The sequence below is a fragment of the Pleurodeles waltl genome, chromosome 4_2 (genome assembly GCF_031143425.1).
Source record: "Pleurodeles waltl isolate 20211129_DDA chromosome 4_2, aPleWal1.hap1.20221129, whole genome shotgun sequence".
Lineage (NCBI taxonomy): Eukaryota > Metazoa > Chordata > Amphibia > Caudata > Salamandridae > Pleurodeles > Pleurodeles waltl.
In genome coordinates, this window is record NC_090443.1 from 783,610,185 (window position 1) to 783,623,488 (window position 13,304).

Sequence of the window (13,304 nt, forward strand, 5' to 3'; positions counted from 1 at the left end):
GCTTGGCTGACGCACTAGATGACCATATGTGTGGCCTACATATATGTATTGCACAATTTGGGCATGTTTATCATCAGGAGAGGATAGCAAGGTGACACACATGAGTACAATACCTCAATGCCTATGGCTCAATGTGTGTGCAGTGGCTAATAATGTATTAGTCGACCCAGTGTGTGTGCATCACAAGATGCATTATTGCAAATATGCTTGTATGAATGTGAAGGCAATGTGTCCAAACCTTAGATGCAAGTCATTGTGGAAATGAGAGAGGACATGTGTTAGTCATACATATAGCAACATCCGTTATGTGCACTTCCAAGATTTTGGGTAACGTAGACACCACAAATGACAAAGCATGCACCAGATAGATGGCAGACGTTTGTTCATGTCAATGGTCCACAAGTTGGCCATCCCATGTCCTAGATTTTTGGTAACTGCTTCCTAGGCACTTTTTGGTGAATCTCACTGTGAGTCAGGCACATGCATAGATGAAGTGGGTACCATGTAATTGGACCAGACAGCTAAAGGTGAACCACAAATGTATTATGACACCACAGTTGAGGTCATATAACTGAGCCACAACTCTCAAGTGGCTGTGGTGGACCAGCAGACGAGGCAGTACGTGTCTTCATTTTTCCAGTGATCAATTGCACAGAGGTGTCTTGTTCATGTGTGTGATCCAATGTTGATCCTGTATATTTTTAGGGGTGTATGTTGTCACAGTTACGTCCAGGTCTCATCATAAGTCAGTGGCAGCTATTCCTGTATCTACTGAGTATCCTTCGAGATCAATGTGAGTAAAGTCAATGAGGACATGAGAACCTACATGGGGATGGTCCCACCCTGTCACTGAAGACGTGTAATGAGACTGTCAACAGGGCAACCTTGGTGTGCTAAGTGAGATAATGTCTCAGGTGTCATGTTCCGGCAGGTGTCATTACAACATTTGTACATTGGTTGGCCTCTTAAATTCCCACTGCATCTGGGAACATCATAGCCTCTGTGCTGATTATTCTCGCAGCTATTCACCATGCATGGCCCATCAATATGTTGTGAGCAATGTGATTCAGCTTCTGAACTGTCAGGGTCCTAACATGTGTGGACTTTTCATGGACATTATCAGAGGTAGCTGGTTCTGCTGGAGGCACCGTTCCCAATCCCTGCATATGGCCCGGTACACCGTCACACTTTGTCGTTCATGCATACATGAGACCCAGACAAGGGATGGGTCATGATTTTGGTATTCAAAGACAATTTAACAAATATGGTACAATTAAAAAGCAGATGATGCTATACAATGTATTTGGGTATGCATTGATGAAGCACATGACAAAATACCCTCTGAGGAATGAGAGGTTTGCTAACGCAAGTGTGGTACATATGTAGTCACAAGGAATCTTTAGGGTAATGCACAGACAGGTGTAAGTCAGGCTGACAGGATGCAGGGTCAATCAGGATCCAGCAATTTCCCAAGTTACATAATCAGTGGTCTGACTAAGACTGGTCGGAGGAAGAACAAGACAGTTGACATGGAAAACTGTGTATGTCCTGTGTTTTTTAAGGTGACACATAAACCCAAGGGCTGTGTTACATGGCTTAATTACTAGCAATGCATAACGGTGTATTTGACAAAATGGCAACTTCTATGCTGTTCCAGGCATCAGCAGGGGCGGTGCATGTTCAGATGGGTGGTGTGCATGGAGGTGATCACAGGTGTGTTCTGCATCTGTTTCTCACAAGTCCTGTATGTGAGATTTGCATTCAAATGGCCAACAGTACCTTTCACAGGGGAAGCAATCTACAGGTGCTAACAGGGCTTAGTAACTACGAGCCAGTGTATTAATTGACCTGACGTCCATGCAGTCAGATGTACTATGATAATGGTATACCATCAGAAAGGGTGTAGTGCACTGGATTACTATTGTTTGTCTGTGTGTGTGGAGGAGGGAGTATCGGGGTACACATATTACTATTCCAGGGACCTCTTCAGACAGGTGGGTTGTGACCAGCAGCATGGGTGTGTCAGGAGTTGGGAAATGGGCTGACATGTACATGGAATGTCATGTGCGCAATGTTTGTCATAGGTATGGCACTTGTGCTTTCTATGTTCTGCTCCTAGGTAACTCTAGTCACAGATAGTCCTTGCAAAGATTGGATGCAGTTGGACTTACTGCTGTCAAGGGTCTGGTCATACATTCCTGTTACCAATGCAATAGCACATCAACTGCCTCATGTATGAGGGTATGAGGCTTGTTTTCCCCTTATTGAGTGATGGTGTCTTAGTGCCATATGCTGTGATGAACCATGTTTCCAACATGTATGTGTGAAATAGGTGTGGTCTTCTGCTATTGCCCTTCAAAGGTGAAATGTACAGGATATATGTCATTTACAGTGTTTGTGTATGTGGCTATAGTATGATACGCAGCACAATTGCTCTGGGATTTTCTGTGTCCTGATCGGTATATCAGCAATGCTCCAAGAGGCTACACTCTTATTCTGATAGTTAGAGATAAAGGTGAGCAAAAATGATTAGCCAGACCATGCTGTGGTGATTATTATTGGTGTTTATTTACATTAGTTCATACAATAGTGATGGTGATTATTTTCAAAAGAAGTTGTTCACGATATGTTGGCGCCTACGCAATCCAGTAGACATGTTTTGTTGTTCCCCTTCATATTGCAGGCCACCATCCTCCTCTTCCTCCTCTTCAGGCATGTGTGGTTCTGGTTCCAAGAGGGGAATGTTCCTTCTTATGCAAATGTTGTGCAGGATGGCAAATGTTAGAATGATCTTACAGACCATTTCAGGGGAATATAGGAGGATACCACCAGTGATGTCGAGGCACCTGAATCTCGACATGCCGAAGGTCCTCTTGACTATGCTGCGTGTCCTCCTATGTGCGTCATTGTAGGCACGCTCTGCTGCAGTGCTTGGGTTGCCAAATGGTGTCATTATCCATGGCTGGATCCCATAACCCTGATCAGCTGAAAGAGTAAATGAATGGGATTATGTTGATGTAGCTTGCCCCCTTGATATCACCTTGCATGGCAGTAGGTGTCTTGTGTTGTCTGTGACTCTTTTGTGTTATTGTGTTGCATCCAAGGCTTGTAGGATGTACCATCTGCATTGTGTTGTTTCCTTGGCTGCACAAGTGTTTGGCTGCTGACCGGTTGTCAGCAGTATGTTTTGGGATTTGCAGTACAGTGTGCACTCCCTAGCATTGTGACTTGTGACACAGGTGTCCCTGTGTCTTCACTGGGGGTGAGATGATAATTGCATACACAGGTTCAATTTGACATTGTTGTCAACACGTTCACATCAATGTACCCTGGACAACCCATACCTTTAGACTTATGTAATGGATTAATTTAAACATCAGTGAGACGCTTACATTTTTCAAGGTGACAATTAGGCAAACCACTCCAAACGTTGTGATCATTGACGTCTTAACATTAGACTGTACACTAATTTCAGATGTGTGTCAGGTTCAATGGTGACATATGAAACATGGCTAGCGATGTCACGACCTCAGAGTGTTCCTGTCGACATGTTGCTGTTGTGGTGTATGTGTTGTGTGTCCTAGAGGGTTGCTGTGCAGTGTGTATATAAGTAGGTTTCTTTACTTACCAACAAGTAGTCCATTGCCATACCGTCCATCCTGGAAGTGTTGATTGATGGTGCTGGGACAGAAGATGAAGGAGTCATGGACACTCCCAGGATATTTTGCCACGATGTTGATGATCAATCCTTGGTGATTGACAATGGCCTGCACATTGATGGAATGTGTGTGCTTCCTGTTGCGGTAGAGGTGTTCAGTTGCAGCAGGTGGCACAAGACGTACATGTGTGCAGTTGATTGCACCAAGGACATGTGGGAAGCCACTAATGAGGTAAAACTCCTGTTTTTTTTCCTGCTGCTTCTGCAGTGTGTTAGGGAAGCAGATGTGGCGGGGTGTGAGTCCAATGATGGCATCCAGTACTTTGGGCAAAAAGACAGAGAATGATGGCTGTGATATTCCGGCAACCAGGGCACCAGTTGTTTGAAAAGAGCCACTTGCCAGCATGTGAAGTACGGCAAGCAGCTTGGTTTCTGTTGGGATGGTGCGGGGTGTCAGCAAGGTGGGTGCCAACTGTGGCTCAATGTTGCGCAGCAGCTACTGAATGGCCTGCCAGTTCAACCTGTACCTCTGGATGATGTCATGTTCCCTGAGGCTATAAAGGGTTGTTCTGGTGCGGAATATCCTCTCCTGCCTTCTGCGCTGCTTTTGGGGTCCCTGCTGGTGTTGTGGTAGCTACTGTTGTTGCTGCTGGGCTCTGCATCTGCGTGCATGCTGGATGAGAAGCACCTCCATGTCTCCCTTTTGCTGCTCTGCTGCTCTGCTGTTGCTTCTGTGTGTTCTGATTAAATGCAGGTGTGTTTGCACCATTTTAACGCCTGCACTGACCCAGGCGTTCAGTTTTGATGCAAATCGGGCTGCGCGTCATTTTCCTGCTACGCCTCCCGGCCTTGCGGCATTTTTACCCGAAAGCATAAATACGACACGCGGCCGTTTAAGTCATTTTTTGGACGGGAAAGCCTACCTTGCATATGATTAACGCAAGCCGGGTTACCGCATCCCAAAAATGGCACACACAGTGGATTTTGACGTCCGCGGCGTCAAAGTTTAAATATGGGGCAAGGTTTGCGCTGAATTTGTGTCAAAGTTTTTGACGCACATTCGGCGCAGACAGAGTATAAATATGCCCCATAATTGTATTTTGTAAGTTTGTGCTCAAACAATGACGCAAAGGAGGTGAAAACTTTTCATAAATCAGGCCCTATTTACTGTATCGTTGTGCTACAAGACCATTATTTCTCAACACTAAAAACACAAAAATAAATTGTAACTGAAATTACCCATGAAGGGGTTTACACAAATTTCCCATGTTCCTTTAAAGAGATGGCTGCCACTGAGCTAGGCTTCATAGATGTCGTTGAAGACGTCTCATGCTTCATACTTATTCCTCAACATCAATGATTTGTAACCTTTCACCAATCCTTCCATTTGGGTTTAATAGCTTTGATGTCTTGCTTATTCATTTATTCCACAACATTTTTCTAGATAAAGCAGCACATGCTCTTTTAATTTTATTTGAAACGATCGACTGTACTTCTGTTAAAAAAGGAACAGTTAGAATAAACTCACAGGAGTACGCAGCAAAAACATTGACATAAGTTTTCAGAATGGGCATTGTTTTTTAGCATACCTATTTGACAACCTTTCATACATTTTGCTTCTGAATACCATTCAGCTCAGGCGCCTCATTTCGCTTGTGATACAGGTAATAACATTTCAAAAAAGCCTTAAGGCATCTAATTTAACAGTAAGGACAAAGAAGTGCTAGCGAAGAGTAATTCATGTTTACTAGAAGAGATGAGATTTATTGAGTAAATAGATGGTATCTTGCAATCACCGGTATCAGGCATTAGTTCTTGAAATGTAAAGTGGGCGCTAATGAATGCTTCTTTGCTTATAACAAGGTTGCCATTTCTCTTGTCTAAACAAAGGATAGGAAATGCATAATAATCACGTTAGTGAGGTTGGAAAAAAATTGTCCCTTTACCAAGTCAACATGCTGATTATTTATACTGCATTAAATCATTATAAAATGCAGATTAGGTACTAGAGACTATTTCAAAGACATATTAGGTCTTTAAAGCCTCATTGGCATAACTGTATTCATATACAACTCTGATCTAAAACAATGCACTCTCTTTTTGCTGAATTGAAAAGACCTGAAACGAGAGCACAGTGGAAAAACAAATCAAGACATTGAAAAAGTACACCTATTAGAGAACACAGTTTATGTATGTTATTCGAAGAACACATCGTTTCAATTTACAAATTTACATTTATGTTTGATGGAGGAGTCGTGTGTCAGAAAAACACACCATGCAAGAGCAAAATCCTTAATTACGTCAGGTGGAGCAACAAAATGCATGGCAAATTCCATGGGTGTTTGCCTTAAGAAATACTGAGTGAGGACTATCGGTCAGATGCTGTGCTGCTTTACTCTTCAGAATATCAAAACTATGCACTTCAGGATATTTTAAGGCACAATGTAAAGCAATCACTCTCAAACACCTTCGTAAGTAGAATAATCAAGTTTATTTAAGGGGCAAGTTCTCAGCTAGCAAAACTAAACCACACTAATATATATGTATATACATCAGGAGAATAACATGAGAATAATGATAAAGATATAAGCACTCTGTGAATAATTGCAAGAGTAAGTGCATATAATACGAGCACACACAATATACCTCAATGCTCAATAGCATGAAAATGACTGCAAGAGTAAGTGCATATTACGCGCGCACACACAATATACTTCAATGCTCAATAGCATGAAAATGACTGCAAGAATAAGTACACATTACGCGCGCACACACAATACACTTAATAAATTGAAAAGCTTCACCGAAAAGAGCGTCTGCATCCCTCCGCCGTACACAAAGCTGGGGAACCCAAATCAGCTGACACAGGGAGCCTCTGTTCGGGACAATCAGTCCTCCTGGCGTTGCGTCCAACCCAGAAGAGAGTTCCTAAACCAGCCCATCTAGGCCCCCAACTTTTATAGTATTTACTAACGCCCAGGAGTCTTTTCTAGAAAAAGACCCCCTCCTTTACAAATTGTGCAATCGGCGGTACCTTGTTCACCCTTCGAGACGTCTCCTCAGAACGGGCCAAGTTCCCAGGAGAGGACTCCAAGGTGAAGCTTGCATTCCTCCTTGTGTACAGGCGCATCCCCCTGTTGCTCTAACTGATAGCTCGTGGAATGTAAATAGCGCCCTTCGTACCAGGCAGATGGAGCGAAGTTGAGCAGAAAAACACCCCACCCTTCAGCTTGCCGAAGCTTGTGGAAAAACACAGAACAGTGCCTTACGCACCGAACCAGACTCGGCAAAATGGAGTCGTGAACCAAAATGGAAGCGAAGGCCAATGAAAGCAGAGGCCAATGGTCCACACTCTGCACCACTGTTTACCTTGCACGTAGTGCTGCCGCATGCACGTAGTGTATGTAGCAATACATCTCCACCCTTGGACCATTTGGCCAACTTACAACTAAGTATATCCTATAAGCTAAAATGGCAATGCTCTTGGGCGAAACTGAGATAGAAGATTAGGCACACACTGAATACAACAACATAATGAAATTAAAATAACTGTTATGATAATGATTACACCAAAGATATAACGCAGTTGGCCTAAATTAGGCAGCCATCCAAAAGCCCAATCCCACCACCCCTTGTCAACATCTTGCTGCACCCCCTTCACCAACTTATGCAGGGCCTCTATGTGGGAGTTGATTGATATGGAGTGGTCGGATAAATTGAAGCAACATAATCCTTCAAAATCACTGCAGCCATGGTTGTGTTTAAGCAGTAAATAATCAATAGCAGCACGATTCTGCAAAGCAGCTCTTCTAATTCCCTGTACATCTAATAACAGCTCAGCTAAGGCAGCTGATGTATAGTTAATATTCTTGACTACTAAACATGCAAGTTTATTAATAACTCTGGTATTATATACTGCAAGTCCTGGCACCCCTACGATAGAACTAGCTAAACTAACATATTCTGTTTTGGACAGCAATGAAATTTCAGAATCACAGTCCGTAGGTAATTGAATAGTGTCTCTGGTATAGCGAGGGTGTAGAGCAGTATCCATGGGAAACATGAGAAAGCCTAAGCGTGACCAGGCACAAGGCCCTCCGGTTAGATTGGCTGGAATATAAGTAAAAGAAAGATTACCACAAGAAAAGAGCCAACCTTTAGGCAACTTAACATTTTGAATGTGGCTGGCAGCAGGCACCACATGTTGGCAAAACATTGAATTATTTACATTCAAACAGGTTAGGTCAGTCCGTGAGTGGCACAACGTCCGTTGTGCAGCAGTTAAGTTTTTGTCTCTTTTCTCCAATTTGAGCTGAGCACATTTACCTATTTTCATGGGATCACAGGTCAATGAATAGCACACATCCCCACTTGAGATGTTAAACGTGAGTATAGATGTCATGTTCCTCCACAACCGCCTGCCCACCTCCGGGCAATGACGGCAGTACTCATAGAGTGACAGATGGGAGCGAACGTCACTCACATCCACCATTCCATCCTGGTTTGTATTGTTAAAGATGTGTAATAATACAGCAGCAGGAGTGGGCACTGCCACTAGACAAGTGGTAATCAAATCTTGAACGCTTTGCATGTTACTCATACAGAAGTGAGATATATTCAGCACTTCCTGCGCTAGATGAATCCAAACATTGTTCGTTTGATGCAGCAGCGTTGGCATCTGCGGCTGACGGTTGAATTTTTGGGCTATGAGCCCCTCCCGCTCCCCGGTGGAGTCTCCCGAACGGGCTCCATACACCACACTCATGGCACAGGCACTCCACAGGATGATCTGAAAAGAACAAAGGACAAAACACGTATTATCATTCTCGCAGATAGCATTTGTCAGCGGGAACATGTTCCCATTTGTCTTGACCAGGTCGCATAACTACCAGGACATTGTCTGGTCCAGTGGCGATGACATCAGCGGGTTGAGGAGGGTTATTTGGGGATTCAATCCACACTTTGGCCCCTGGGTTCTTGTCAGTAGATCCGAACCCTCCTTTGCCTCTCACAGTGAGAAGAGCTGGGGCGCTCCCCTTCTTAACAACACCTCCATAAACCGGCATAATGACAATTTGGGCAACGCGATCACCAGGTTGCACCACTAGGTCTGTGTCACCACTGTTCAAGAGAATGACTTTCAACTCGCCTTGGTAGTCTGCATCTATCACGCCTCCTAAAACTTGGATGCCCCTCAAGGCAAGCCCAGATCGAGGGGCGATCAGACCGTAATGCTCAGGGGGAATCTGAATTCCCACCCCAGTTTCAATCAGAGTGATGTCTCTAGGTTTCAATCGATGCATGTGTAAAGCATGTAAGTCAAGTCCTGCAGATTCTGGTGTAGCTCGATATGGGGCCAAAGCTCCTGGAGCTGTTTCCCAATACACAATGGTATTGCTCGTTGTAAACGGATTAATCTGTAAAGCAGGTGTGAGCATTCTCATGAGAGGTGTCTCAGCATTCGTAAGGGGTCGGTTGTTCAAAATTTGCAAAGCATCATACAAATTATCCCTCCACCCCTTCAGTGTCCCATCATTCAGTTTACGCAATTGTTCTTTCAGCAACCCATTCATTCTCTCAATCAGTCCCGCTGCTTGTGGGTAGTAAGGTATGTGAAAAATCCACTCAATATTGCGTTGTGCACAATAGTCCTGCACTAGTCTGCCCTTGAAGTGGCTGGCGTTATCACTTTGAATCTGGAGTGGCACTCCATAGTACAGAATCAACAGATCTAGTGTTTTCAGGGTGCTCTGCTGAGTTGCGCGCTTGCAGGGAAAGGCTATGAGATAACCAGAGTAAGTGTCTACCACGGTGCAGGCATACTGACACCCTCTGCTCACTGGCATTGGTCCAATGTAATCAATCTGCCAAATCTGTCCTGGCAATTTACCTCTACCTAGCTGGCCTCTCACCACCTGTGGGACCGGTCTGTGCTGTGCATGCTGACAAATGGGACATTCAATAATCGCTGTTTTAATCAAATCTAGGGGAAGATGCATCCCTCTAATCTCAGCCCACCTGTGAGTAGCCTTTTCTCCAAGATGTCCGCATTTCTGGTGTGCCCATTTAGCCATTCCCACCAAATCAGAACTCTGCGCCTCCACTTCAGCCTCTTGAATCTTGGCTCGATCGTCTGCAAGACAATTGAACCATCGGTCTAATGAATCAGTTGGACAGTGAGCGTCCACATGATAGACAGTCACGGTGCTTTGAGGTAACATTTCCCAGATCTCCTGCCATAACTCCTTCCCCCATACCTCTTTGTTATGGATTTTGTACTGATGTGCATGCCACGTGGGAAGCCAAGTAGCTAACCCATTGGCGGTAGACCAGGAATCTGTATAAATGTGACATTTTCCGGGTAGCTCCTGTTTTAAAGCCTGATACACGGCATAAAGCTCTGCATACTGGCTACTTTTTCCCTGTCCTGTAGTTGTCAAAAGCTTCTTGGTAACAGGATTATAGGACACTGCCTTCCAGTGCCTTTTCGCTCCAACATATTTTGCTGAACCATCTGTGAACCACACATGTTTTTTGTCATCTGCAGACAAGTCTGCGAACGGCTGGCCCCACCCTACTGGGGATTCACACACTGGAGGTACATCATGCAACATTTCGGAATTCTCCACTGGAGCCTGCGCTACCTGCTCATGCAAAACTGCGGTCCCTTTTGGACCCGCTGGTGCCCTGTCCTGGACATACCGTTTCCATTTTATAATGCTGGCTTCTTGCGCATGTCCAATTCTATGAGTTTTTGGGGAACTCATCACCCACTGCATGATGGGAATTTCAGGCCTTAAAATCACATTGTGTCCCAGTGTAATTTGCTCAGTATCAACCAGGGCCCAATAGCAGGCCAGCAGCTGCTTCTCAAAGGGAGTATACCGCTCTCCTGCCTCAGGTAACTTCTTTGTCCAAAATCCCAGGGGCACCCTCTTTCTTCCTTGTTTTTGCCATAAACTCCAATTGGCATACTGCCCCTGGACTGTCACATTCAACTCAATGTCTCCCTCTCGAATCGGCCACAAATCCAAAGCATGCTGAATGGCGTCTTTCGCCAATTCAAACGCGCGCTGCTCCTGCTCTCCCCATTCAAACGCATTTTTCTTTCGTGTAACTTTGTACAATGGGGCCAAAATTTGAGACAAATGGGGTATATGTTGTCTCCAATACCCGAATAGTCCAATAAAACTCTGGGCTTCCTTCCGATTTCGCGGTACTGCGAATTCCTTAATCTTTTGTTTCACTTTTGGCAACACTTCTCTGTGTCCCTGATTCCACTGAATGCCCAAAAATTTCACGCTCTGAGACGGTCCCTGCACTTTCTCGGGGTTAATCTCCCACCCTTGATTCTGCAAATGTTCCACCACCCTGTCTAGCTGAATTTGCACCTGTTCTTGCGTCTCTCCCTGCATCATCACGTCATCTATATAGTGGGAAATTTGCACTCCAGGAACCACGGGTACTTCATCCAAATGCTCTGCCACCAGCCGGTGGCAGATAGTGGGGCTATGTAAATACCCCATGGGTAATCTACAGAAGGTGTACTGACGCCCTGCCCATTGGAATGCCAGCTGAGGCTGGCTCTCAGTAGCTATTGGTATCGTAAAGAAGGCATTGGCAATGTCAATGGTTGCATACCAAGTCCCACTGTGTTTCTGTATGTTCTCAATCAAGGTAATGGTGTCTGGGACCGCTGCAGTCAGAGGAGGTGTATGTTTATTCAATTGGCGATAATCAATGCAAATCCTCCAACTGTTATCACTTTTACGAACAGGCCAGAGGGCATTATTCCACGCAGTGGTGATGGGAACTATTACCCCGGCCTCTAGTAAATCATGTATAGTCTGGCTAATCTCCTCATGTCCTCCCGGTATTCTGTACTGTTTCATTTGAATCACTTTAGTAGCTTGGGGAAGTGTTACCGGAGGAATCTTCAACAGCCCCACCCTTGCGGCGGCTATTGATATAAATCTTTTAGAACCAAATTGATAACATCCATCTTCCAAATGTAGGGTCATCCCTTTCAAAATGTCAATTCCAATAATGTATTCGGGAATGGGCACAATCAGGACAGTGTATTCTCTCTTTGGAAGTGCCCCTATTTTCATGGGAACCACTATCTGCACTGCCGGGGTTTCTTTTCCGCCCAATCCCGTAATGGTAAAGTACTGTCCCCTGAATTTTCTTGGATTGCCATGAATCAAAGTGGCCTCCGCTCCGGTGTCAACAAGGGCTCGAACTTTTTGAACATTTCCACGTTTCCAATAAATTTCTACTTTGACATGAGGTCTGTTATCTTTGCGAGCCCATCCCTGCACCGGAGTTTGGCCTGTTTCCTAATCTATTTTCACTCTGCGCACATCAGAGTCTGCCCAAGTCAAATCTGGATACAGTTTGCGGTAATTCTCAGGGAACTCCTCCTCCCTGTCTCTGCTTCGCAACCTCTCTGAGCTTACCAGCTCCCTCTCCCACTCTCTTCCTCGAGTTCTCCCAGAACCTGTCAGTTCTCGGTCTCTCTCCCTGCTCCGGGTTCCCTCTGCGCTTCGGTGCTCCTCCTCCCAATTTCCGTCCTCTGGGGATCTCTCTCTACTGTGGGGTTTTCTCCCTCTCTCTCCCTTTTCACCCTCACGCTCCTCCCCTCCTGCCTTTCTCTGGTTCACCACTTTGTTATCCTTCTTGTTCCCTTTCCTACTCCCCTCCTTTTTATCCAAACCGCGTTTGCGGTACATTTCCCACATGTCCTTGGTGCTTATCCCATCAATTTCATTCCTGGTCACCCCATCTCGCATCAAGGCCTGAAACATGTCTCGCCTTGTCACCCTGTTGTTATCAGTACGATTCTCAGACCGTGAATTCCTCTCTGGCTTAGCCCATTCTCCTAAATCACTTAACTCACGCACCGCTTCTACCACCTGAGACAATGGGTTACCTGTCTGATTAATTAACAAAGTCATGATGACATGCTTATATGCAGGAGGAGCGGCCCTAATCAGCCGGTTTCGCACAGACACACTTAAAATTCCATTCATCAAATCATGGGCATTACCCATAAAGATAGCTGTTTTCATCCCTTCTTCCTTCAATCTCTGTACTGCATCTCTCAAAGTATACCAAGGTTTATCATTAGGCGGCCAGTCTGACTCTGTCGGATACTTCTGAGCACACCCCTGCGCCGCTAGCTCTAACAAATTGGTCATGGGACCATTCCCTGGATAGGTTCTAAACTCATTTTGAATAACCGGGTCTGTACTTAACATACAAAGCCTCGGGGCGTCGCCGTGATCCAATTGGACCCCCTGGCCCCCCATATCGTGCACCCGCACCAACCACGTAAGCAATGTTTCCCCAGACCTCTGTCGAAATCTGTCTATCACATCACTTAGTTCTTGCTGTGTATAATCCTCCAGGGCATCCAACATCACCCCTCCAGGATTAGCTGGGCTATGCTGTAACTTTCGCCGATATATGGGCTGCGCACGGACAACATTCCTGCGCTCTGTCTTCTCCTGTCTAACATCTTGCCAGTCATCGCCCCCGGACCCATCTGAAAAATCAGATGTATCCCAGATGTTTCCATCCCAAAATTCAGGGTCAAAGGCTAATCCTGCCTGAGAGATAGCTAAATGCACCTTCTTTTTATTAA